This window comes from Somniosus microcephalus, chromosome 18, assembly GCF_052327205.1.
Source record: "Somniosus microcephalus isolate GS21.2 chromosome 18, FLI_Smic_1.0, whole genome shotgun sequence".
Taxonomy (NCBI): Eukaryota; Metazoa; Chordata; class Chondrichthyes; order Squaliformes; family Somniosidae; genus Somniosus; species Somniosus microcephalus.
In genome coordinates this window covers 26,912,741-26,936,709 of record NC_141004.1, presented here as the reverse complement: position 1 = coordinate 26,936,709, position 23,969 = coordinate 26,912,741, and the positions used below count along the sequence as shown (strand labels likewise).

At 46.4% G+C, this 23,969-nt stretch overlaps 1 long non-coding RNA gene across 1 annotated transcript; it reads right to left on the bottom strand.

The window, feature by feature from the left end:
* Positions 1 to 10,849: 10,849 nt before the first annotated feature.
* On the bottom strand, positions 10,850 to 17,662 carry LOC147105162 (uncharacterized). The gene is made up of 3 exons (XR_015081760.1): positions 17,304 to 17,662; positions 16,025 to 16,139; positions 10,850 to 11,234 (listed from the first exon to the last, which is right to left on the bottom strand). It is a non-coding gene; the product is annotated as an uncharacterized LOC147105162 (long non-coding RNA).
* Positions 17,663 to 23,969: the final 6,307 nt, after the last annotated feature.

The window sequence follows — 23,969 nt, the reverse complement described above, 5'->3', positions numbered from 1 at the left end:
TGGAAGCCTGAGGTCAGCTTTCACTTGTATACCAATGGCAACCCTATTACTCCTTCTGCTGCTCTATGAATCCTAAGGCCATTACTGCATTCTCCAAAATGCCTGTTCAACTATGTTGGGTCAATGGGTTAACATTTCATCCAGCTACATGCCAGGAAAAACCAAAGCGGTCTGCAGGACCACTCGGCTCCAGACCTCATTATAATAATAATAATTCAACTTTATTGTCATTGTACAATGCACAAGTACCTGAACAACGAAATGTGATCTTGCAAGCTCCCATGAGTCCAGTACAAATAGCATTAACATTAAACGTAAATAGCACCGTCCTGGGAGAAGCAAAGCCGCTGCGTCTGTGCGCGCCGCCATTCCATTTCCACCATTCCTCCTGTCTGACAATCTTCAGCCCAACGCCCAGGCCTGCTCACCAGCCACCCCTCCCGGGGCTCCCTTCCGTGACCTTCTTACCAACCGCCCCTCCTCGGGGCTCCTTCCGTGACCTTCTGTACCTGATCTTCCCTGATGGTCACCCCTCCAGGTACTAACCAGGCCTGGCTCTGCTTAGCTTCCAAGCCTTGCCAGTGACCCTGTCCCTAGTCCCAGGAACAGGGTCTTTTGTCCAAACATGGACAAAAGAGCTGAATTCCAGAGGTGAGGTGAGAGTGCCTGCCCTTGACATCAAGGCAGCATTTGATCGAGTGTGGCATCAAGGAGCCCCAATAAAATTGAAGTCAATGGAAATGAGGGGGAAAAATCTCCACTGGCTGGAATCATACCTAGCCCAAAGGAAGATGGTTGTGATTGTTGGAGGCCAATCATCTCAGCCCCAGGACATCGCTGCAGGAGTTCCTCAGGGCAAAGTCCTAGGCCCAACCATCTTCAGCTGCTTCATCAATGTCCTTCCCTCCACCATAAGGTCAGAAGTGGGGATGTTCGCTGATGATTGCACAGTGTTCAGTTCCATTCGCAACTCCTCAGACAATGAAGCAGTCCATGCCTGCTGCAGCAAGATCTGGACGATGTTCAGGCTTGGGCTAATAAGTGGCAAGTAACATTCATGGCACACAAGTGCCAGGCAATGACTATCTCCAACAAGAGAGAATCTAACTATCGCCCCTTGACATTCAATGGCATTACCATTGTTGAAAGCCCCACCATCAACATCCTGGGGGTCACCATTGACCAGAAACTTAACTGGACCAGCCACACAAATACTGTGGCTACAAGAGCTGGTCAGAGGCTGGGTATTCTGCAGTGAGTGTCTCACTTCATGACTCCCCAAAGTCTTTCCACCATCTACAAGGCACAAGTCAGGAGTGTGATGGAATACTCTTCACTTGGCTGGATGAGTGCAGCTCCAACAACACTCAAGAAGCTCAACACCATCCAGGACAAAGCAGCCCACTTGATTGGCACCCCATCCACCATCTTAAGCACGCACTCCCTCCTCCACCAGCGTACTGTGGCTGCAGTGTGCACCATTTACAAGATGCACTGCAGCAACTCGCCAAGGCTTCTTCGACAGCAGCTCCCAAATCCGCAACCTCTACCACCTAGAAGGACAAGGGCAGCAGGTGCATGGGAACACCATCACCTGCAAGTTCCCCTCCAAGTCACACATCATCCTGACTTCGAAATATACTGCCGTTCCTTCATTGTCGCTGGGTCAAAATCCTGGAACTACATCACTAACAGCACTGTGGGAGTACCTTCACCACAAGGACTGCAGCGGTTCAAGAAGGTGGCTCACCACCACCTTCTCAAGGGCAATTAGGGATGGGCAATAAATGCTTGCCTTGCCAGTGATGCCCACAGCCCAGGAGCAAATAAAAAAAAGTCTCTGGCCATAACTTCATCAGCTTCCCAGATCTATCACCGTAGGCTAAGTCCACAGGGCTGAAACAGCTCTTACTAAACTCAGCTTCCTTCTTCACATCTAATCTCTTGCAAGGTCCATTTTCTTCCACCTCTGAAACATTACATAACTTTGCCTCTATCTATTCCCTCTCGGTCCCCATGCTGCTGAAACCCGAGTCCGTGCCTTTATCAGCCCAGGGCTGAATTTCTCAGTCAGCCTCCCTGCTTCCACCATCCACAAATGATAACATAAGAACATAAGAATTAGGAGTATGAGTTGGGCCTATGGCCCCTCGAGCCTGCTCCGTCATTTAATAAGATCATAGCTGATCTTCGACCTCAACTCCACTTTCCTGCACGATCTCCATATCCCTTGAAACCCCTAGGGTCCAAAAATCTATCTCAGCCTTGAATATACTCAACGATTCAGCATCCACAGCCCTTTGGGAAAGAGAATTCCAAAGATTCACAACCCTCGGAGTGAAGAAATTCCTCCTCATCTCAGTCTTAAATGGCCGATTCCTTATTATTTCTCACCATTTAAAAAATATTCTGTTTTTCTATTCTTCCTCCCAGAGTGAATAACCTCACATTTCTCTACATTATACTCCATCTGCCACCTGATTGCCCACTCATTTAACCTGTCTATATCCCTTTGCAGGCTCTTTGTGTCCTCCTCACAGCTTACTTTCCCCACCTAGCTTTGTATTATCAGTAAAATTGGATACATTACACTCGGTCCCTTCATCTAAGTCATTAATATAAATTGTAAATAGCTGAGGCCCCAGCACTGATCCTTGTGGCACCTCACTAGTTACAGTCTGCCAACCTGAAAATGACCCGTTTACCCCTACTCTCTGTTTTCTGTCCATTAACCAATCCTCTATCCATGCTAACATAACTCATTCACAATGTCAATGACCATGTTGTCACCGAGATTAAGTCCTACATTCCTATCACCCAAGTTCCACTGACTCCCCATGCCCCAACAAATTGATTTGGGGATCCTCAACCTTGCCTTCAAACCCTTCAATGGTCCCACCATTTCAGTTTCTTCCTTTACTTTCTTCCTTCCACATGCAGCCCTTGACTCTCTAATGTCAGCATGCACCTTGTTTTCTGATGCGCAATCCTTTCTATTATTATTCCATTGCTGTCTAGAAATTCTTCCTAAACACCCCTGCCTTACCATCTGCACTTCTGCTTTCAAAAGCCACCTGTTCCCTCTATCCAACTGTTTCCATTTTTGTTCTGGGTCCTGTAAAGTGCTCTGAGATATCCTGTGCCAGGTACGCTGTAGTTGTGCATGAAGAGTGTTTTATGACACTCCTGTGAAGCGCATTGGGATGTTTTATTACATTAAAGGCGCTATATAAATACAAGTTGTTGTTCTTGGTCTTATCCCAAAACCATCCTTAGAAAAGGTAGGATAAAGGTTTATTATATCTGACCCTCTACCATCTAATTCTGAAGCATGTTAATCTACTATACAAATATGGAGAAAACGGTCCATGTGTCATCCTGTAAATGTCATGTTAAGAATATATACCACTACCAGTGCATGATATAATGGGCTGGATTTTCATTGAGGAGGCGTGTAGGAGGCGGGACTACAACTTTTGGGGTTGTAGTCCCACCTCCGTTGAGTTGTGGCTAACCCACGCGATTTTCATTTGATTGACCTTGTTGAGCCCGCCCAGCGGCCTCAGCAGGCCAATTAAGGGTCACCCGGCAACAGGTGACGTCACAGACAGAGCTTTTGACAGATGAAATATCAGTGTTTCACAGCTGTTTGAAGCTGTCAAACACTGATAATCTGTACTCTAAGTTAATTCCTTCCTCTCAGGATGATTTAGAGATCTCTCCGGAACAGAAAGCTGAATGCTGCAGATTTTGACAGATCATGGCCATTCTGCTTTCTGTGCCGGTGAGTTGAGGGGCTCCCGAGACCTGAAGGAAGGAAGGCTGTAAAGGTAAGTAAAGGTAAGTAAAACTTCTTTAAACACTTTACACACACCAAACACACTTACCTCTCCACTCATGCACCCATCACTCACCTGAACACCGGACATCTCGGCCCCTCCAAGCCCTTCATCCTGACAGCCCGCCTCGCTAACTTGGCGTGGTTTGGAGCCATCGGGAATCCCACACTCCACCAATAAAAATAGGGATTAGGCTAAAAGTTAATTGGCACTAGTCCCCTTCCTGCCTCGGGGAGGCGGGTCCCAGTGTGGGTCGGGTACCCACCTCCTTTGAAACTGGCATGGAGGCGGGTTGGGGGCGGGATGGGTTCGTGCCCCCCGATTTCAAGATTTTAACCCCCCACACGCCTCCAATCCTGCCCATTATGTCCTAGAACCAACAAGGGGGCATGCCATATTAGATTTAGTACTGAGTAATGAACCAAACTTAGTTAACAGCCTAATGGTGCATGAACATTTATCTAATAGCTATCATAACATGATCGAGGTCAACGTAATGTTTGAAAGGGAGAAAAGCGAAACAGCTACTAAGATTCTAGATTTAGGTAAGGCTGACATCAACGGGATGAGATAGAAACTGTCCACAGTAAACTGGGAAAATCTGTTAATGGGTAAAATGACAGAAGATCAGTGGGAGGTGTTCAAAAAAGAATTTAATGTGATACAGAACCAGTTTACTGAGGGGCAAGAGCTCTATTTGCCCAAAAAAACCATGGATGACTAAAGAGGTCGTCGTCGTACGTGTCTTCACACTGTTCCCTTTGGGGAACTGTATGAAGTGGTGGAAGGATTTCTGGCCGCGTTAACACTCCTTCCGTGACCGTAACCATCTTCGTACCAGCCATTAGGGTGGTTAGTCCTATGGCGGGAGGGTTTTACGGGCTCCCACAACCCATACGAGGATCTCTGATAAGATTGTAAAGCTTTCTCTTTTTGGAACTGTTAATGTTGCGATTGACTCACCAACTGTAAATTACATGTTGGTTCTTTAATAAATCTATATATTTTTAGAATTGTCTCACATAAGACTTCTGTATCAAACTCGCAAACTCAATTTCTGTACACTCTTTGGTGAGCAGTTGCAGAATTCTGGGGGAGTTTTCCGGACCCTCATAATATCCAGAACATTACAGTCTAGCTAAACTTATTAAAAGTGCTATCTAGAGGATGGGAACATTTTCAGGTTGTTCCTTTCCTTTAGGGAGAGATAGTCCAGACCTTTAGACCCAATTAAGCATCTTTAGGATTTGGCTACCTCAAACATTAGTTGAAAGTGAACGTCTGAGGAATACGCCTGATCTGGGAAGGGGCTAGGACTAGTAATTATCCCTTCAGTCATAGCCTGTTATTTAAAATCAATTATATTAGAATTGTTTTTGTGGCTTATAAATGTGTTTTGGGAAACTCAGTTATGTAAAGACTTGATAGATATCAGGGGATATGGAGCCCCACGGTCTTTTGTGAGCTATCCTCATAAAGTATTATGAGTAAAAATCTCAGAAGCAGCAGTTTAATTGATTGAAATGTGGTCAATCTGTGGGGTAGGAGCAGCAGCCATTCAAACCCATCAATGGTAAAAACTTCTAATCGCTATCCAGTCACACACCCCCCCGCCCCCCTTGATGGAAATGAAGGTGCGTAGATGTCAGATGAAGGCAGGATCAGGTTGGCTCTGATTCTGATCCATGATAAAATAACCTGCTGACACTCACTATCAAGGCACGCAAATTAATAATGGCCACTTGGGTAAGGTACTGCAGGCACCTGGTGTCCATAAAGCTGCACCCCAGAAGAGTCTACCTTCAGGAGAGAAAGAAGAAAATAAAGACTTGGATTTATATAGCACCTTATCATGTATCTTGGTAACATCTCAAAGTGCTTTACATCCAATGAGTTTGAATTATAGTGATTGTTGATGTGCAGGCAAATGTGGCAGCCATTTTGTGCACAGCAAGATCCACAAACGACAATGAGATAAATAATCATTTAATCTGTTTTTGGTAGCAATGATTGAGAGAGGAATGTTGCCCAGGACGATGACGAACACCTGCTCTTCTTTGAATAGTATGATGGGATCTTTAACACCCACCTGAGCCATGTGAACAGGCAGCAGGGATCTCCGTTCCATGCCTTATTTGAGGGGCAGTACCTCCAACAATTCAGCACTGCACAGTGAATAAACCCAAATTATGAGTTTAAACCAAAGCCTTTCCACCATCTACAAAGCACAAATCAGGAGTATGGTGGAATACTCTCCACTTGCCTGGATGAGTGCAGCTCCAACAACACTCAAGAAGCTCGACACCATCCAAGACAAAGCAGCCCGCTTGATTTACACCCCATCCACCACCTTAAACATTCCCTCCCTCCACCACCGGCGTACTGTGGCGGCAGTGTGTACCATCTACAAGATGCACTGCAGCAACTCACCAAGGCTTCTTCGGCAGCACCTCCCAAACCCACGGCCTCTACCACCTAGAAGGACAAGGGCAGCAGGAGCATGGGAACACCACCACCCCCAAGTTCCCCTCCAAGTCACACACCATCCAGACTTGGTATATCGCCATTCCTTCATCGTCGCTGGGTCAAAATCCTGGAACTCCCTCCCTAACAGCACTGTGGGAGTATCTTCACCACACGGACTGCAGCGGTTCAAGAAGGCAGCTCACCACCACCTTCTCAAGGGCAACTAGGGATGGGCAATAAATGCTAGCCTTGCCAGCGATGCCCACATCCCATAAATGATTAAAAAACAACTCCTGTTACGGAGCTCAAGAGGAGAAAACTAGTTACAAACTTTGCTAAGGCGATTTTAACCCTTCTCGCTCAGCGGAAACCTGGCGGGTGGGCAGTTAAAATCGCTCCGGCTCTTACCTGTCCGAAAGCCGCCATGACCGCAACATCTGCAACTTTAACCTGCTCTCCTGAGCAGACAGCAAGGACACGCGCCCGGAGCCAACAGGGTCCTTCTTTACATATGCATGTTGCAGCCCAATGACATCATTGAGACCCAACTGTAATTTGAACTCATACCTGAGCGGGGAATCCACCTGGAGTTAAAATCGGGGCCAATTATACTAGTCGTTGAATTGTCTCAAGCTTCCACTGACTTGTAACGGATTTTGGTTGATCTCTTTCTGTACTGAGGTCAGACGCGGTAATCTGTTAAAGTTGACATCTGTTAATCAATCCACTTTGTTTCATCCTATTGAAATGAACCCTAAATTGGAGTCACAAGTCATTTGTTCTGGCTTAAATAAAGAAGGCCCATCTTCAACTGATTCTGAATTAATTAATTTTTGTTTAGCATCCTTCCCGGAAGCAGGTCCTCAAAGTAATCAGAACAAAGTGTTTCTGCTGCAATCTGAACTCTGCCTTTTACATTAAATTACTTAAATAATCTTCCCAGCTGAATGAAAAGAGCAAGGGGAATTTTCCTTTTTTAATGAATAAAATATCAAATCTGTTCCAGGAAATCCTCATATTTAAAGGCTGCAAAATAGTTTCTATATATAGTGGGGAATATTCCAAAATACTGATTCTGAAATGCAGGCTGTAGAGCCTGGATTTTTAGGGGAAGGGAGGATTCCCAATTGCCCAAAATAATGGAAAAAATGAAAATGAAAATCATTGCAAAAAACAGTAACACTGAATGAAGTTTTATATGTTACAGTGGCTCATCAGTGCAACATGGTTTTTACTGAACAATAAGCATTACATTAATTTATAGAGATATTGAAAGATGCCATTCTTGCAGGGTACCCCATTAATCATAACATTGGCAAAAGAAATATAAACATCTTGGTCAATGGGGATCTTTTATTCATTTCTAGTTATGCTTAATGTGTCATACATGGGTACAGTTAGCACAGTGGCAATGTTACTAGATTAGTAATCCAGAGGCCTGAATTAATAATCCAGAGACGTGAGTTCAAATCCCACCACAGGCAGCTGGGGAATTTTAATTCAATTCAATAAAATCTGGAATTGAAAAAAAACATTAAATTGTTATAAAAACCCATCTGGTTCACTAATGCCCTTTAGGGAAGTAAATCTGCTGTCCTTACCCGGTCTGGCCTATATGTGAGACCCACTCTTAACTGCCCTCTGTGGTTCAAGGCAGCGGCTCACCACCACCTTCTCAAGGGCAATTAGGGATGGGCAATAAATGCCAGCCTCACCATGCCACGAATAAAAAAAATATATATACTCAGACAAGGGAACATGGTATCTCTTTTTGGATTATTGTACAAATTTCAACATGGGGTACTACATTTTGATCAGAAAAATAAGGAGGTCACATATTAGTTGGAAAGCAAGAATCTAAATGGGGTAGAGGAGCAAAGGGATCTGGGAGTACAAGTACACAAATCACTAAAAGTAGTGATGCAGGTAATAAGGAAATTTAAAAACGCAAACCAGGCACTAGGGTTCATTTCAAGAGGGATAGAATTGAAAAGTAGAGAAGTTATGTTAAACTGGTATCGAACCTTGGTTAGACCACACTTGGAATACTGTGTACAATTCTGTTCACCATATTATAAAAAGGATATGGAGGCACTAGAGAGGGTGCAGAGAAGATTTACAAGGATGATGCCAGAACTGTGAGGTTATACCTGTCAGGCTAGGATGAACAGGCTGGGTCTCTTTTCTCTTAAAAAGAGAAGGCTGAGGGGTGACTTAATAGAGGTCTTTAAAATTATGTAAGGTTTTGATAGCGTAAACAGAGAGGGAGTGTTTCCACTTGTGGGGAAGAGCAAAACTAGACGCCATCAATATAAGATAGTCACCAAGAAATCAAATAGGAATTCAGAGGAAACTTCTTTACCCAGAGTGGTGAGAATGTGGAACTCGCTACCACAGGGACTGGTTGAGGTGAATAGTACAGATGCATTTAAGGGGAGGCTAGATAAGCATATGAGGGAGAAGGGAATAGAGGGTTATGCTGATAGAGTTAGATAAGGAAGGATGGGAGAAGGCTTGAGTGGAGCATAAATGCTGGCATGGACTGGTTAGGTTGAATGGCCTGTTTCTGTGCTGTATATTCTATGTGATTCTATGTAAATTGAGGATTGAATCACTCATATGAATTACTTTAATGTGAACATGTTGTCACATAGTTACTCACCCAATCAGACTTAATAGGTAGCGCATCACCAACTACCAGTTATATGATCATTTAGAGGTGGAGAAAACTACTGGTGGGGTGATTTGCACCCTGGATGTCGACCTGTTTTTTATCTTCCAGCAGACTCCCGGGCCATTGAAGACTGCTCAGCTTTGCTGGTTTATAATGCTTCCCTTTCCATCTATCCTCTTTCAGCCTCTGTAGATGCTGGAACACTGTTCTGAAGAAAGGTCATCGACCTGAAACGTTAACTCTGCTTCTCTGTCCACAGATGCTGCCTGACCTGCTGAGTAATTTTCCGCTTCAGCACATGCTCGCTAAACAATTGTGCATTGTGAACAGAAGTTGAAAAATTGTCACTTTGTGCGTCCACAGCCCTTGTTATCTTTATTATTAAAGGAGTGATTTTCACCATAAATATCTATTCAGTGAATTCCCCGTCAGTCGTCGATTTTATACTGTTTAACCGGCCAATAGTAGCATCATTGCCGTTAATGAAAGATTTTCTAGATTTCCACTTGTTTTCTTCGTATTCAGCATATGCCACTTGTAAGTAATATGTTGTTGCAGCCAGGTCAAACACTGGATTGCATCTAGCGCCCACATTCATAGAGAATCGCTGCACCACGATAGAAGTTTGCTGCTCTTTACTGGGTTCATGTTGAATGTATTGAACATTTGCTCATCATAGTTGTTCGCTTGGGGGACCTCAATTCTTTCAGCCCAAAGAACTGTTTGAATTCATAAAGGGTTGCCAGAATGGCCAATCCGACATGAACTTCCTGCACCACTGATTAATCTCACAGGCATTAAGTTCTTCCACTGAACAGATCCTAGATTCCTGGTCTGACTTCAGCAGCAAGTGGCCTGTAAATAACCTACACTAGATTCCTCGGCCAGCAAAAATCACTGAGACTTGGCCAACATAAATATAACAGTTGCCCAATAGCAAGGAGAGAATCCCAGAGGAATTAATCCATGGGAATTTACTTTAAACAGATGGGAATAAAGATAAACAAAAAGAGAGATCAGGATTAAGGTCTCTTTGGAACTATTATTAAACAAAGGGATTTGCTGTTGTGTTAATTAGCATGGGTCATCAAATGGCAAAGCCTCAACCAGAATTAGTTAGATCCTGACCGTAACCTTATGTTAAAGAAGATTTCAGTTACAAGATTATACGTGTCAAGACAGTAAAATGAATTTAGATTACCTGAGCGCTCCAACAATTCCCAAACTTCCAGCCTAATGCTGGCGCAAAATGGGCGACACAATTGGAACGTGCGCCCAAAGATGCCTTTACTTTGTTAATATGTACTTGTTATTGGTCGAAGGAGGAATTGTTAACTAGAGTGTTAGGAGAATTCCCTGCTCTTCTTTGAATAGTGCAGTGGGATCTTTAACGTCTACCTGTATCGGCAGACTTCCTGCCAGCCTTGTTTTAAAAGGCACTGTCTTCATGAAAAAGTGTTCAACAAAGATTCTTTAATTTATTGTATTTAGAAGCACACATTATGACATAAACCATGTTGAAATCCATCAAGTGTGTGAAATCGTTGTGAGCATTTAAAAAAAAATACAGCCCTTTATCTAAATTATGTTTGTATGGAAATGGAACCAGTGTGACCAAACAGCAGTGTGATTCCAGCCCGCAGATTCTCACTGGTGTTGGATATTAATCACTCCAGCTTCACTGCACAACAGCAGTGCCAAGTTCTTGACTCCAGAATGAGTATAAGGATTGCTCTTATGATAGCCTCAGACGGCTGCACAATGCAGTGTGGTCATGCTCCACCAGGTGGCAATTGGATCAAATGTCTAGGCTTTCTACAATTTCAAGGTGAATGCAACATGAGACGGGGACACCTGTGCTGCTGTTCTACAATCCTGAGTTTTATTACTGCAGCTGGCTGAATCACACAATATTTACAGGAGGTATGTCCACACTTTCTTTCTTGTGCGCAGTATTCCGAAAGGGACCAGCCCTGCAGTCATATTTTCTATTATGTCTTTAATGGAAACATGTTGGAAATGTTCATTCTCCCACAGTCATGGCCTGGGAAAACCGTAGAATCAGATACCATTTTCCTTTTATATGTCTGTTTAGGTGAAATGTAGTATGAGAGGATAGGATTTCTTTTCAGTAATGGTGGCAATAATGTTGGGGATTTGTCAAAGCAACTGGTTACGTGGTCAATGGTTATACGATTCTGACTTTTGTCCGCTATTGTGTTGACATTGATGGTCCTTAGCTGAGGTGAAGCCACCTGAAAATGACCAGAAATAAATTTTTAAAACTTAACAGATTCAGTAAAACAAATCCAAAATCTCACTAAGTTCTATTTTTCATCACGTGACATCCAGCTTCTTGTGACAGGAAACATGCTCTGCATTTCTCTTTTTGCCAATTTTTCCCTCCACCAATTTTCTCCCTGGTTCCTCTTCGTAAGAAACTGTCGACTCTCTTGCTGAGGTATGGTTCACCCTCCAGTCGCTCACCCAAGTGACCGTTATTCATGTGTAAGTTTAGGCAGCGAATGTTGCCATGCTATTCCACATTAATCGCCCAGCTCGAGCCTGTCCTCACTTGATGCCCACACATGTGAGGGTGGGGCAGGGGTCATTGGATAGTGATCAGGAGTGATAAATCTTGCTGATTTTCCCCTCCCTAATTCAGGAACATTGAGGCCAATTATAGCACCACTACTGCTTCCCCGGTTGAGATTAGTTAACTAAGGACTGACATGGGATGGAACTGCACTTTCCTGGTCTGTACAACTCACTAGATATACCTGGTGAACTGTCGGAGGAGAAATCGCGAATCAAAATACTGAATGGCACGAAAACATGCATTTAATGATGTTCAGTAAATACTCCTGTGTAATGGATTCTTTTTTATATCAATGATAATTGGTAAATTTCTAGTTTCGAAATACCAGTCTAAGTAATACAAATATTGATCAATGTTACTCCTCCTATGACCTTTTATGGATTATCAAGATTATATCCAATCGGTATTTCAACAATAACTTATTAGCAGAAACCACATGAAATGATTCACCGTTTCCATTGGAGGACAATGACGTGATCATCTGTGTCAAAGGCTGCAGAAAGGTGGAGCAGAACAAGGGGATAAAATACACAAGGGTCACAGTCACCGAGAATGTCATTTGTGACTTTGGTTAGGCTTCTTTTATCTTTGAAAGAGGATGATTCGAGAATGTTTTAAATAAACTACAGTGTTGTTATATATACAAAATAAACTTTAAGAAATAAAATGAACAATGGCAATGAAAAATTATGAGAAATCTTCTTAAAATAGATACTGTAAGTAGTCATGAAAGAGCAGGCTATGTACTTCACTTAAATGTAGATGACCAATATATTTTAGGAACTTAAAAAATTTCAGCTCACAATCCAATTTCTGTATTGCCCTCCACAACCTCCTGATATTTCCCATGCAGTAAAACCTGCTACTCCTTAACTTTTCATTACAGTGTTCCTTCTATTATAAAGTAATGGGACTGTGGCCCTAACTATTTTGTGTTAAGTTCTATGGTATATTACAGCACATGGAATGTAACACTCATGAAGCTCATGTTCTGAATGACCACATCATAATGAAGCAAGAGTACAATTTCACGCTTGGATAATGCAGAGAAACAACAACACTTAGGGGGAAAAATTTGGTCGCACCCTCTTTGGGGTGCCAATGTCGCCAGGGCGCTAAAGTTAGCGGCCCTGCACCGTAAATTCAGTAGTAGCACCCCAAGTAGGCAGCGCTCCCTCTCCTTCTTGGGGCGCTACCAGTGAATTTCACGGCACTACGTGCAACGGCGCCAGCACGTAGCGCCGCATCATTGCAGGCCTCCCTCCCTCCCCTGCTGGACCACCAGGAAGCAGGGTGCCATGAAAACAGCCCGGCACTCAAGAGGAGTGCTGGGCTGAGCGATCGCGGCCAGCACCCCGAAGAAAAAAGGGGAAGGGGGCAGGTGCTGGCAGTCGGCCCAAAATAAAGGCCACCCGACACCTGCGCTTTAATTTGCGCTGCCGCGGCTGCAAAAACGCCACCCTGACCCTGTCGGACATATCGTCCGGCGATAGGTCAGGGGGCGCAACCCAAGTTTGTGGCCGGGGTGTGAGCTGGGTGCTGCGCATGGTGATGACATCATCGCCGGCAGCGCAGCACCGTGGGGCGCTACTGGCTACCGTTGCCGCTAACTTCCCGCTGAATCTCACGGGAGGCGTTAGCGGCGCCACGCCCAGGGGCTAGGGGATTAGCACCCTCGGAGGCACAAATCAACCCAATTTTTCCCCCTTAATATCCTGCCATGGTGCATGCAACACTTTAAATTATAAAGTATTACAACACAAAAATAATCATCTAACATCTCATAATTAAGATAGTAACATGTATGAAGCAAATAAATATTTGTTTCTATTCAATTAAATATTTTGTCAATGTACTGAATCTTATTTAAAAGGAATTACATGCAAGTTATCTTATACTACACTTGCATAGATTTAAATTTGCCATCGCACAATTTCCAAGTATTTGCATTGCTTGCTCCCCCGTGATACATCAGCGTGATTAGTAGTCACGCTACATGCTTCAAGAATGCTTTGTAATGGATTTTGATGGAATGGAACACAACAGGTCAGCCAGTTAGACTAGTTTTAGATGGATACAACAGCACACACACCATAAATAAAATGGCTATTTGAGCACGAAAACAATCAACATAGTAAAGGAGTCTCCAGATCCTATATCTCACAAAGTTGCCACAAGACAAGAAACCTTGCAACTACACAATGAGTTGATGCTCGTTAAGTTATTTTCTCAGACTGGAACATCCACGGGCAATACAGATTTCAAATGGAGACCATTGGACATATTTGTAAAATATGGTACTATGATGTAATGGTGGATTCAAAGTGATGGATCCAGCCCTCTTGTTGCAACAGGCACATTTTTGTTACCAGCTCTTATCATGAACAGTTGGCATCAGTCTAAAGCTTGCTATTATATTACATTATCAATCTGATATGTGCAAAGTGCAGCTTCTACTGCAGACTGTATCTCATAATTTGTGTGCTGAGAGAGAGTAAAATACATCGGTTGTTGTCAAATGTATTCATTCAGGTCAATTCAAAAGTTAAGTGGACCGTTGCAAGAACAGAAATATAAACAAAAAGTGCTGGAAATACTCAGCAGGCCAGGCAGCATCTGTGGAGAGAGAAACAGGGTTAACGTTTAAGGTCTGTGACCTTTTGGTAGAAGTGGAAAATGTTAGAGATATAACAGTTTTAAGCAAGCACGGAGGCATGGAAAGGGGGGGGGTGGGTGGAGGAAAGAACAAAAGGGAAGGTCTGTGATAGGGTGGAAGGCAGGAGTGATTAAATTAATAGCAGAATCATTACCAGCGCCTGCTGTCCGAAAAAATGGGAGCAGTGGTTATGGTCTGAAATTGTTGAACTAAATGTTGAGTCCGGAAGTTTGTAAAGTGCCTAATTGAAAGATGAGGTTCTGTTCCTCGAGCTTATGTTGAGCTTCATTGGAACAGTGTAGGACGCCGACAACAGAGAGATCAGTGTGGGAGTTAGACGGAGAATTAAAGTGACAGGCGATCAGAAGCTCAGGGTCACGCTTGCCTACTGAACAGAGGTGTTCAACAAAGTGATCACCCAATCTGCGTTTGGTCTCCCCAATGTAGAAGAGATCGCACCATGAGCAGCAAATACAGTGTACTAAATCGAAAGAAGTACAAGTAAATCACTGTTTCACCTGGATGGAATGTTTGGGGCTCTGAATGGTGGGAAGGGAGGAGGTGAAAGGGCAGGTGTTGCATCTCCTGCACTTATATGAGAAGGTGCCGTGGGAAGGAGAGGGGGTGTCGGGGATGATGGAAGAGTGTACCAGGGTGTCACAGAGGGAACAGTCCCTTTGGAATGCTGAAAGGGTAGGGGAGGAGAAGATGTGTTTGGTGCGAGAATGGAATAGAGTCCTTACAGGAAGCAGAGTGGGAAGATCCACCCCTCCCTGACCTTCACATGGTCCATCTCCAACTCTTCATTTCCCTTCCTCAACTTCCCTTATCTCCATTTCGGAAGCACTGGTGTGGAAGGTGGCATCGTCAGGACAGATGCGACGGAGATGGAGAAACTGGGAGAATGGGATAGAGTCCTTACAGGAAGCGGGGTGGGAGGAAGTGTAATCAAGGTAGCTGTGGGAGTCACTGGGCTTATAGTAGACATTGGTTGACAGCCTATCCCCAGAAATGGAGATAGAGAAGTCAAGGAAGGGAACGGAAAAGTTGGAGATGGACCATGTGAAGAACCATCTGCAAGAATGGGAACAGCATGCTATATAAGAGAGAATATAAAAGTGATGTGATTTCACTTCCTGCTTTGAAACACACATGATTCTGAAGCACACATGATTCTAAGCATTTTAACTCTTTAGTTCTTCGAGACATTGCTGAAGAAAAGTCAGGATGCATTTCAAACTAAGAGCACTTTATTCACAACATCAGTGCTTGCTGGCTCACTCACTACTTATCATCTCTCACATGGGCTGGGGCTAAGCACATATAAGATGTAATTCCATGATCCTGCACTCCCAGAGTAGGGACTACAATTTTGTAACCCTGTCTCTGACCGATGCTCCTGCCGGCATGACTCTCAAGTAAGTACAGGTAAGTGGTCAAACTGCCCACCAGATGGCTCAGCTCTAAGACTCTATCGCCTAGACATTACCATTGGCCATATTTTTTATATCATTCCTTAATCCGTTATTTTAGCAGAGCCATTAGACCATTTAAAATAATTGGTAGAAGATAAAAAGCGGGCAGAGAGATGACAAACACAAAAGTGTTCTGTCGCTAATAGTCATTTCTAGCCTCATGTCTAAGCTAGTTGTTACCGGCTCCAGCACAACACATTGCTTTCCTCCGTGTATTCCTGGTGCAGGGAAGTCCAGTTCCACATTAAAATGTGCCCACTGACTTCAATGGTCCAAACACAGACATCAGCAGAAGCACAATACAATGCTGCTCACCTTGCTATACAATCTATGATGACGAGTACGGTTGGTCATTTGGATCATTCTACAGGGAGGTTGACTACATAGGCCGGAGAAGGGTTGATGATACGTCCTTTTAGTCGAGAGAACCCTGCAAAAAACGATGATAGGTGGTGATATAGATGGGCAGGACTGAGAATTTGTAGATCCAGACCCGCCAACTTTAATATCCGTGGCACATATGGTTAGATGAGTCTCGGTCTTGGCGGCTCCCTCAGCCCAAGCTGCATTTGATAAAGTTATTAGCTGTAGGGTCTTAGTACATGACTACAACAGAAGGTTCCTTTTTTTCAATTGCAGATTAACGGTCCATTTACACTACAACTTAGCATTTGGTGCGATGCCGTTTTGGCTTCACACTCATGGTAAATGTGTGCAATCTAAATGAGGTGATAGAACCCAACCTGACCCCAGGGTGCTACAGTGAGACTTCCTCCACCCTCCCTCCCGAACTGCAAATCCAGGCTGCAATTCCACTCCGACTGTTTATTTTCACACCCATGCACCTGTCATCACCTCACCCCAAAATGACAATGCAGCCTACAGCGAAGCAGTAATGTATATTATTATAATTCCTAAAATTTCTACTAGCAACTGTTCTGTTATATAACAAAACCCGTGCTGAGAGCTTGTTTACCAGTTGTCATGTCCTGCCGGTACTTTGAGGTATCGAGCAGAGCAATCTGCGGTACGGTGTATCTAAAGTGAGTTTGCAGGTACCCACCCTATAACGAAAATTGACAAGTTGCAAAAGACAGAGTTTCAGAGAACATTTGCCGTGTGACATTGCTAGTATATGCGGTGAGCCCATCTTTATAACCTGCTCTAAATTTCACTCCAACCCACAGAATCATAGAAATTTAGGCACAGAAGGAGGTCATTCGGCCCATCATGTCTGCGCCAGCAGAAAAAGAGCTCTCCAGGCCCAATCCCACTTTCCAGCTCTTGGTCTGTAGCCCTGTAGGTTACGGCTCTTCAAATGCACATCCAAGCACTTTTTAAATGTGATGAAGGTTTCTGCCTCTACCACTTTTTCAGGCAGAGAGTTCCAGACCCCCACCACCCTCTGGGTGAAAACAGTTCTCCTCAACTCCCCTCTAATCCTTCTACCAATTACTTTAACTCTATACCCCCCTTATTGAAGTGTACAGTATGTGCATGTATACCATGTTCACTGTGCACTTAAACAGAAGTCATCCTCGGTTCCGAGGGACTGCCTAAGAAGAAGAAGACTTAAACAGGCCGTGCAACTCACCTCAACTTCATTACTTAATGTACTAGCATATTCTGTATAAAACAATATAAATGAAGGATTTGTGAAAACCGAAAGTTTCTTGGGGCCTATTGCAGCCCTTGGATCCCCAGCGAATCCTCGGCCTGCTGCGGTCACTTTCAGTACTCGGGTTGGGTCGGAGTTTGCAGCCAAACTGCGGTCATATCAATGGGCTCCCCCGGAGATTGCCTTCAGTGGTCAGCAACCAGACCCCCGACCCTCAGTTCCTAAACCTGCAGCTGCCTTGTAAACTTGCCATGCGCTTTGGGCCAATAACAAATATATTTAGCGACGCCGAAGCTCAAACGGATATTAGTTTATGGACAAAAACAAAATCAAAAACTGCTGGGGTTTTGCTGAGGGCAGCGAGTGAGCACATGTGGGAGAGGCCGGTTTATGAAGTCAACATGACGTGAGCAAAGCTGCCCGCCCGCCAGCACCAGAGGCGAGTTTTACCCCGTGGCTCACTTCAACATATAGGGAAAAAAATAAAGCTCCCAGGATAATAAAACCTGAGTGGGACTAGCCGAGGAATAAAAAGCAGCATCAGATAAATAGATCTGACAGGCGATGATTTAAATGTCTTGATTTATATTGAGAATTTGGGCGGGGCGGTCAGCGCGCAGATTTCTATTGACGTGAGCTAGCCTTTAAAAAGAACGGAAGGGGAATTCATTGGGATCCTGATTCAGGTGTTTGACTGTTGTGTCCAAATTCCTAATGTGCGCTCCTCTCATGAAGTTCTGACTCAGAGCACTAAAGGAAGAAAGACTTGCATTTATATAGCGCCTTTCACCACCACCAGGCCTCCCAGAGCACTTTACAATCAATGACGTACTCTTTGAAGTATAGTCACTGTTGTAATGTAGGAAACGCAGCAGCCAATATTGTGTACAGCAAGGGCCAACAAACAGCAATGAGATAATGACCTGATAATCTGTTTAGCCCTGCCTTCGATCTATTTTCTTTTCTTTCCAGTTTTGAAGAAGGGTTCGACCCGAAACATCAACTCAAATTTCTCTCCACGGATGTTGCCTGACCTGCTGAGTTTTTCCAGCATTTTCTGTTGTTATTTCAGTGTAGACAGGGCCTCAGTTTAATATATCATCCGAAAGACGGCACCTGCGACAGTGCAACACTCCCTCGGCACCGCACCTTGAGTATTGTGTGCAGTTTTGGTCGCCTTATCTGAGGAAGGACGTTCTTGCCATGGAAGGAGTGCAGCGAAGATTCACCAGGCTGATACCTGGGATGGCAGGAATGACGTATGAGGAGGGATTGCGTCGATTGGGCTTATACTCACTGGAGTTTAGAAGATTGAGAGGGGATCTCATCGAAACCTATAAAATTCTGTCAGGCCTGGACAGACTAGATGCTGGAAAGATGTTCCCGATGGTCGGGGAGTCCAGAACCAGGGGTCATAGTCTAAGGATAAGGGGTAGGACATTTAGGACTGAAATGAGGAGGAATTTCTTCACCCAAAGATTGGTGAACCTGTGGAATTCTCTGCCACAGAGGGCGGTGGAGGCCAGTTCATTAAATATATTCAAGAAAGAGTTGGATATATTTCTTAAGGCTAAAGGGATCAAGGGATATGGGGAGAAGGCAGGGACAGGGTACTGAATTTGAATGATCAGCCATGATCTCATTGAATGGCGGAGCAGGCTCGAAGGGCCGAATGGCCTACTCCTGCTCCTATCTTCTATGTTTCTATGTGTCAGCCAAGATTATGTGCTCAGGTCTCAGGAGTGGAACTTACACACACAACCTTCTGACTCAGAGGAGAGAGTGCTGCCTCTGAGCCACGACTGACATCAAGGTTTGACACCGTGAACCATTGTGTATTCCGGCAAATCCAAGCAGCAAACCAACAAAGGATTCCCATGTACTTCTATAATCCATTCATTGTAACACAATCAAGGTACCTTATTCCCTCATTGCTGTTATGAAACTTTGTAGACATGTCAGGGTGAGGTGACTGAACAAGTGAAAAGGTCATTGCGGAATTCTGTAAAAGTATCCTCCGGACTCAAAGGAAAACAGTAAACAACGCATGCAGGGCGGAACTAGGCCAATACCCATTAATAATCACTATCCAAAAAAGAGCCACCAAATTTTGGAATCACCTACAAATGAGCAACCCCCAATGCTATCACTACGACGCCCTGAAATGCCAAGAGCTGACCATAAAGAAGAATACCCTCAGTCAACTAGTCCTGGGACTCAATAAAGTAACTAATAACAATACTAACAATAACCAGCCCCAGGACAGTGACAGGGTAACACAAAGAATTCGACCCAACACAATCGTCGCTAAGCAAAAGGAAAAATATCTGTCATATTGGGCAGAAACAACAAAAACCCAAAGCAAACTCAATTGCTACTTGGCCCTAAACAGACAATACAACATAGCTGATTACCTGACCATGGTAAAGGATAACAAACTGAGAAGAACCTTGACAAGGTACAGACTTAGCGAACATAGCCTAGCGATCGAAAAAGGCAGACACAGGCAGACCAGGCTGCCAAGAGAAGACAGGATATGCTCTCACTGCAGTCAGGGAGTAGTTGAGACAGAGATGCACTTCCTCACAGCCTGTGGAAAATATCAGGGCATCAGAGAGAATTTCTATCAAAAATTCTCACAAATATGCCCTGAATTCAGAAATCTGACTGACAACCAAAAACTCCCATTCCTACTGGGGGAGGAGAGAAGCTGTGTAACACTGGCAGCACACTATGTTACAGCTTGCCATGAACAGAGGGACAACCAGTAAACTAAGACAAGAGTATATATAAACAAGGCGAAAATATATTTATAAACTCAGGGATATACCTGTTTATACACTGTATGAATGGAACCGCGTTTATGTGTTCAACCATAAATGTATTTTGATGCTTTGGCAACATAAGATGTACCTTATCATGCCAATAAAGCGATTTGTATTGTATTGTATTGTATTGTATTGTGATCTAAATTAGAAAAGAGAATGGTATGTGTCTGAACAGGTATAACAGAATAATGGGTGTCTCAGCATCAGTGTTGCAAAATTACACAGGAACCTAGGGCTAGATTTTCAGTATAGACAGTTTTGGGGCGCTAACCTTAGCGCCCGCCCGAAGTTAGCGCCCGCCCCAAAGTAGCGCACCGTTGCCGGAAATTCAGTGGCTTCGCCCTAAGAGAGTGGTGGAGCGCTAAAAGAGGCGTTCCACTCCTACCTTTAGGCGCTAAGCCGGCGGTCCAGAGGGATAGCGCCCAGGCGGGGCGCAGCACGGGTGCGGTCATTTTTGCACTGACAGCAGACCCCGTGGTGCCGACCAGCTCTTAAAGGGGGAAGGGACGAATTGGTCTGCTGCCACGCCCTGCACACTGCAGCCTTGCAAAGAGGCCTCAACACTGCTGCTCAGCCCCAGGGAGTCATGGCAATGCCAGAGAAGGCCCGTCAGCGTGCCCTGCGCTTCTCAGAGGGTGATCTGGACATAATGGTCACAGCTCTGGAGGTGAGGCGCAAGATCTTGTTTCCAGAGAGTGGGAGGAATCCAACCCACCATGACTACACCAAAGCCTGGAAGCAGATCGCCCAGAGGGTGACGTTCACCGGCGAGGCCCCCAGGACCCACAAACAATGCCGTAAGAAATACAACGATCTGACCAGGATTGTGAAGGTGAGTAGCCTTTCCAGTCTCCTCCTCATTCTTGCATGTACACCTGACATGATGGGCAAAGGGACCTGAAAGTCCTATTGGCCAGCCCTCAGCCAGCAGCATTGGGACAGTCATGAGCATCAAATGGCCATTCGGCACTCTACACTTTGGCCAAGCTATTCCACCATGGGAGGCAGTGCACAGTACATCAGGGCTTCACTCTGTCCAAGCTATTCCACCATGGGAGGCAGTGCACACTACATCAGGGCTTCACTCTGTCCAAGCTATTCCACCATGGGAGGCAGTGCACACTACATCAGGGCTTCACTCTGTCCAAGCTATTCCACCATGGGAGGCAGTGCACACTACATCAGGGCTTCACTGCGCACTTACAGCCCGTCCTTTCTCTTGCAGGCTAAAGTAGCGTTTAATCGCCAGGCCCGTGCCAGGGGTGGCCGCGCCAAGCTGCAGAAGCTCACTCGGCTGGAGGAGCACGTGTGTGTGCTCATGGGAGCCCGTGTGATTGTCCCCACAGCGTGCGGTGTATCCGACCCTCCACTGCCCGGCAATGGTAAGGACCTCGCCTTTTGGCCCTCTCGCGTCGCACTGGCCCATCCGAGCTACCTCCTTTGCCACTGTCCCACCAATGCGCTGAATGCCACCAGTCCTAACTCCCTCGCTGACGCCGTCTCCTCACTCTGAAGCTACTCTTGTGCATTCCTGCTTTCAGCTGGTGACGACCAGGACCCTGAAGCTGCCAGTGACAGCACCTCCGACCAGGAGGAGGAGGAGGAGCAAGCCGGACCTTCGGGGGAACAGTCACGTCCCGCAGGAGAGGAGGAAATGCTTGACACCTCCTCACTGGACGAGTGCCTGGAGGAACTGTCGCAGGGCAATGCAGCTTCTGGGACCAGTGGCGTCCAGCCACCCAGGAGCCGTGCGCGTGGCCCGCGGCCCGCGGCCTTCCCCCCAAAGGGGGGAAGGATCAGAGGGGAGTGCTGCTGCTCGGCACACTCGCCGTCACCAACGCGGCAAGGGTCCCCTAGTTCGGCCCCCTCCTCCCCAGCGGGAGAGTCGCGACTCCAGTCCGGACACCTTCACTTCGGAGGAGGTGCGGAAGCTGGATAAGATGGCCGACGACTCGGACCGGCGCCACACGGAGCTCATGAGCGTGGTGGGGCGCATGCCTGAGGCCATCGAGTCGCTGGCGACCAGTGTGCGCGAGTTCGGGGCAGCAACTGCCGCGAGTGGCCGCATGCTGACTGATGCCGTCAAGACCCTGGCGGATGTGATGCGCGCGCGCACCAGGACCACAGGGCCACTCACTGCTGCCACACGCGCTGTCTCAGGCAGGCATTGCCAGGGCAGGCGCCGCGCTGGACCATCCCAGCAAGCCGCCCGTCGGCTGATTGCTGCGGATCCTGCAGTGCGGGCCCGGCCGAGTGCCACCGCGCCACAGCACCAGTCAGCGCATCCCAGACGCCAGCTGGCCCACATTGCGCCATCCGTCGCCGCCATTCCCCCTCTGGGGCGTCAACGGCAAGCGGCTGCAGCTGAGGGTGGCCAGGCTCAGGTGCGCCACTCAGCAGACGGCCCCTCGAGGCCCAAACGCCGTGTAGGCCGCCCCCCAGCGGCATCTGGCGGAAGGGCATCTGAGCCTCAGGCGCCTTCCCCCAGCCTCGCAGCAGCCACTGGGCAGAGCTTGCGAAGGAGCAGCAGGCAGGGCAGGGGAGGCAAAATGCTGGCCAAGGTCTCGCCCTCGCGGGCCACTCAGTAGAGGGTGTGGGCAGCTTTCCTTTAATATGGCGGTGGCCATCTTTATTTTGCCCATGGTTGTGCTTTTGGAGGGCTTATTTTTTGCGTTAGGCCGACGTTGAGGCCCGGTTTGAATAAAGGTGGAGTGGCTCCTCCCCAGTTTGTGGGAGTGAGTCGTTTGTTGGGCTTTTTGTGGGGCCCATTTATTGTTTTGGGGGATTCATGTGGGAAGGGCTTTTCATTTTTGTGCAATAAAAAATTATCTTTATTCATGCAGTCTCCATGGTTGTTCTTCTTAGTGTTTGTTGGCTTCGCCGGCTGAGGGCTTGCGGAGCGGCTGCATTCATCTTCCCTCATGGCCCCTGGCCATTCCCTGACAGGGGGCTTAGAAGTACCGTGTAATAAGGTGGCGTCGTGCGGCCCTTGGCCCTGGTCGCTCCCTCCTGGGAACGTACTCCTGCTCCTCCTCCTCCTCCTCATGCTCCTCCTCCTCCTCCTCCTGAGGTGCTGGTCCAACGTCAGGTGGCAGTGCCTGAGTCCTGCGGATAGCCAGGTTGTGTAGCATGCAGCAAACCACCACAAATTGGGAGACCCGGTCCGGCGAATACTGGAGAGCTCCTCCGGAGCGATCAAGGCAGCGGAACCGCTGCTTGAGGACCCCAATAGTTAGCTCGATGATGTTGCGGGTGGTTTGATGGCTCTCGTTGTAGGCCTCTTCAGCAGCGGTCCTGGGCGCGCGGAGCGGGGTCATGAGCCAGGTGCACAAAGGATAGCCTTTGTCCCCGATGAGCCATCCTCTTGGGGAAGGCTGTGCCTGGAACATGTCATGCACAGTACTCTGCCGCAGGATAAAGGCATCGTGGCTGCTGCCTGGGAAGCTGGCATTGACTGCCATGATGCGCTGCTTGTGGTCACATACCAGCTGCACATTCAGAGAATGGTAGCCCTTCCTGTTGCGATACTGCTCGCCATGCTCCATAGGGGCCCGCAAAGCCACATGCGTACAGTCAATGGCGCCCTGCACCAAGGGGAATTCCCCGAGTCTGGCAAATCCCAATGCGCGCTGATGCTGGCTCTCGAGGGCCATGGGGAAGGAGATGAATTGGCTTCTCCTTCTGAACAGTGCTTCGGTCACGTGGCGGATGCAGCGATGCGCGCCATACTGGGAGATGTTTGCTATGTCCCCAGCAGCGTATTGGAAGGAGCCGGTGGCATAGAAGTTCAATGCCACCGTCACCTTCACTTCCA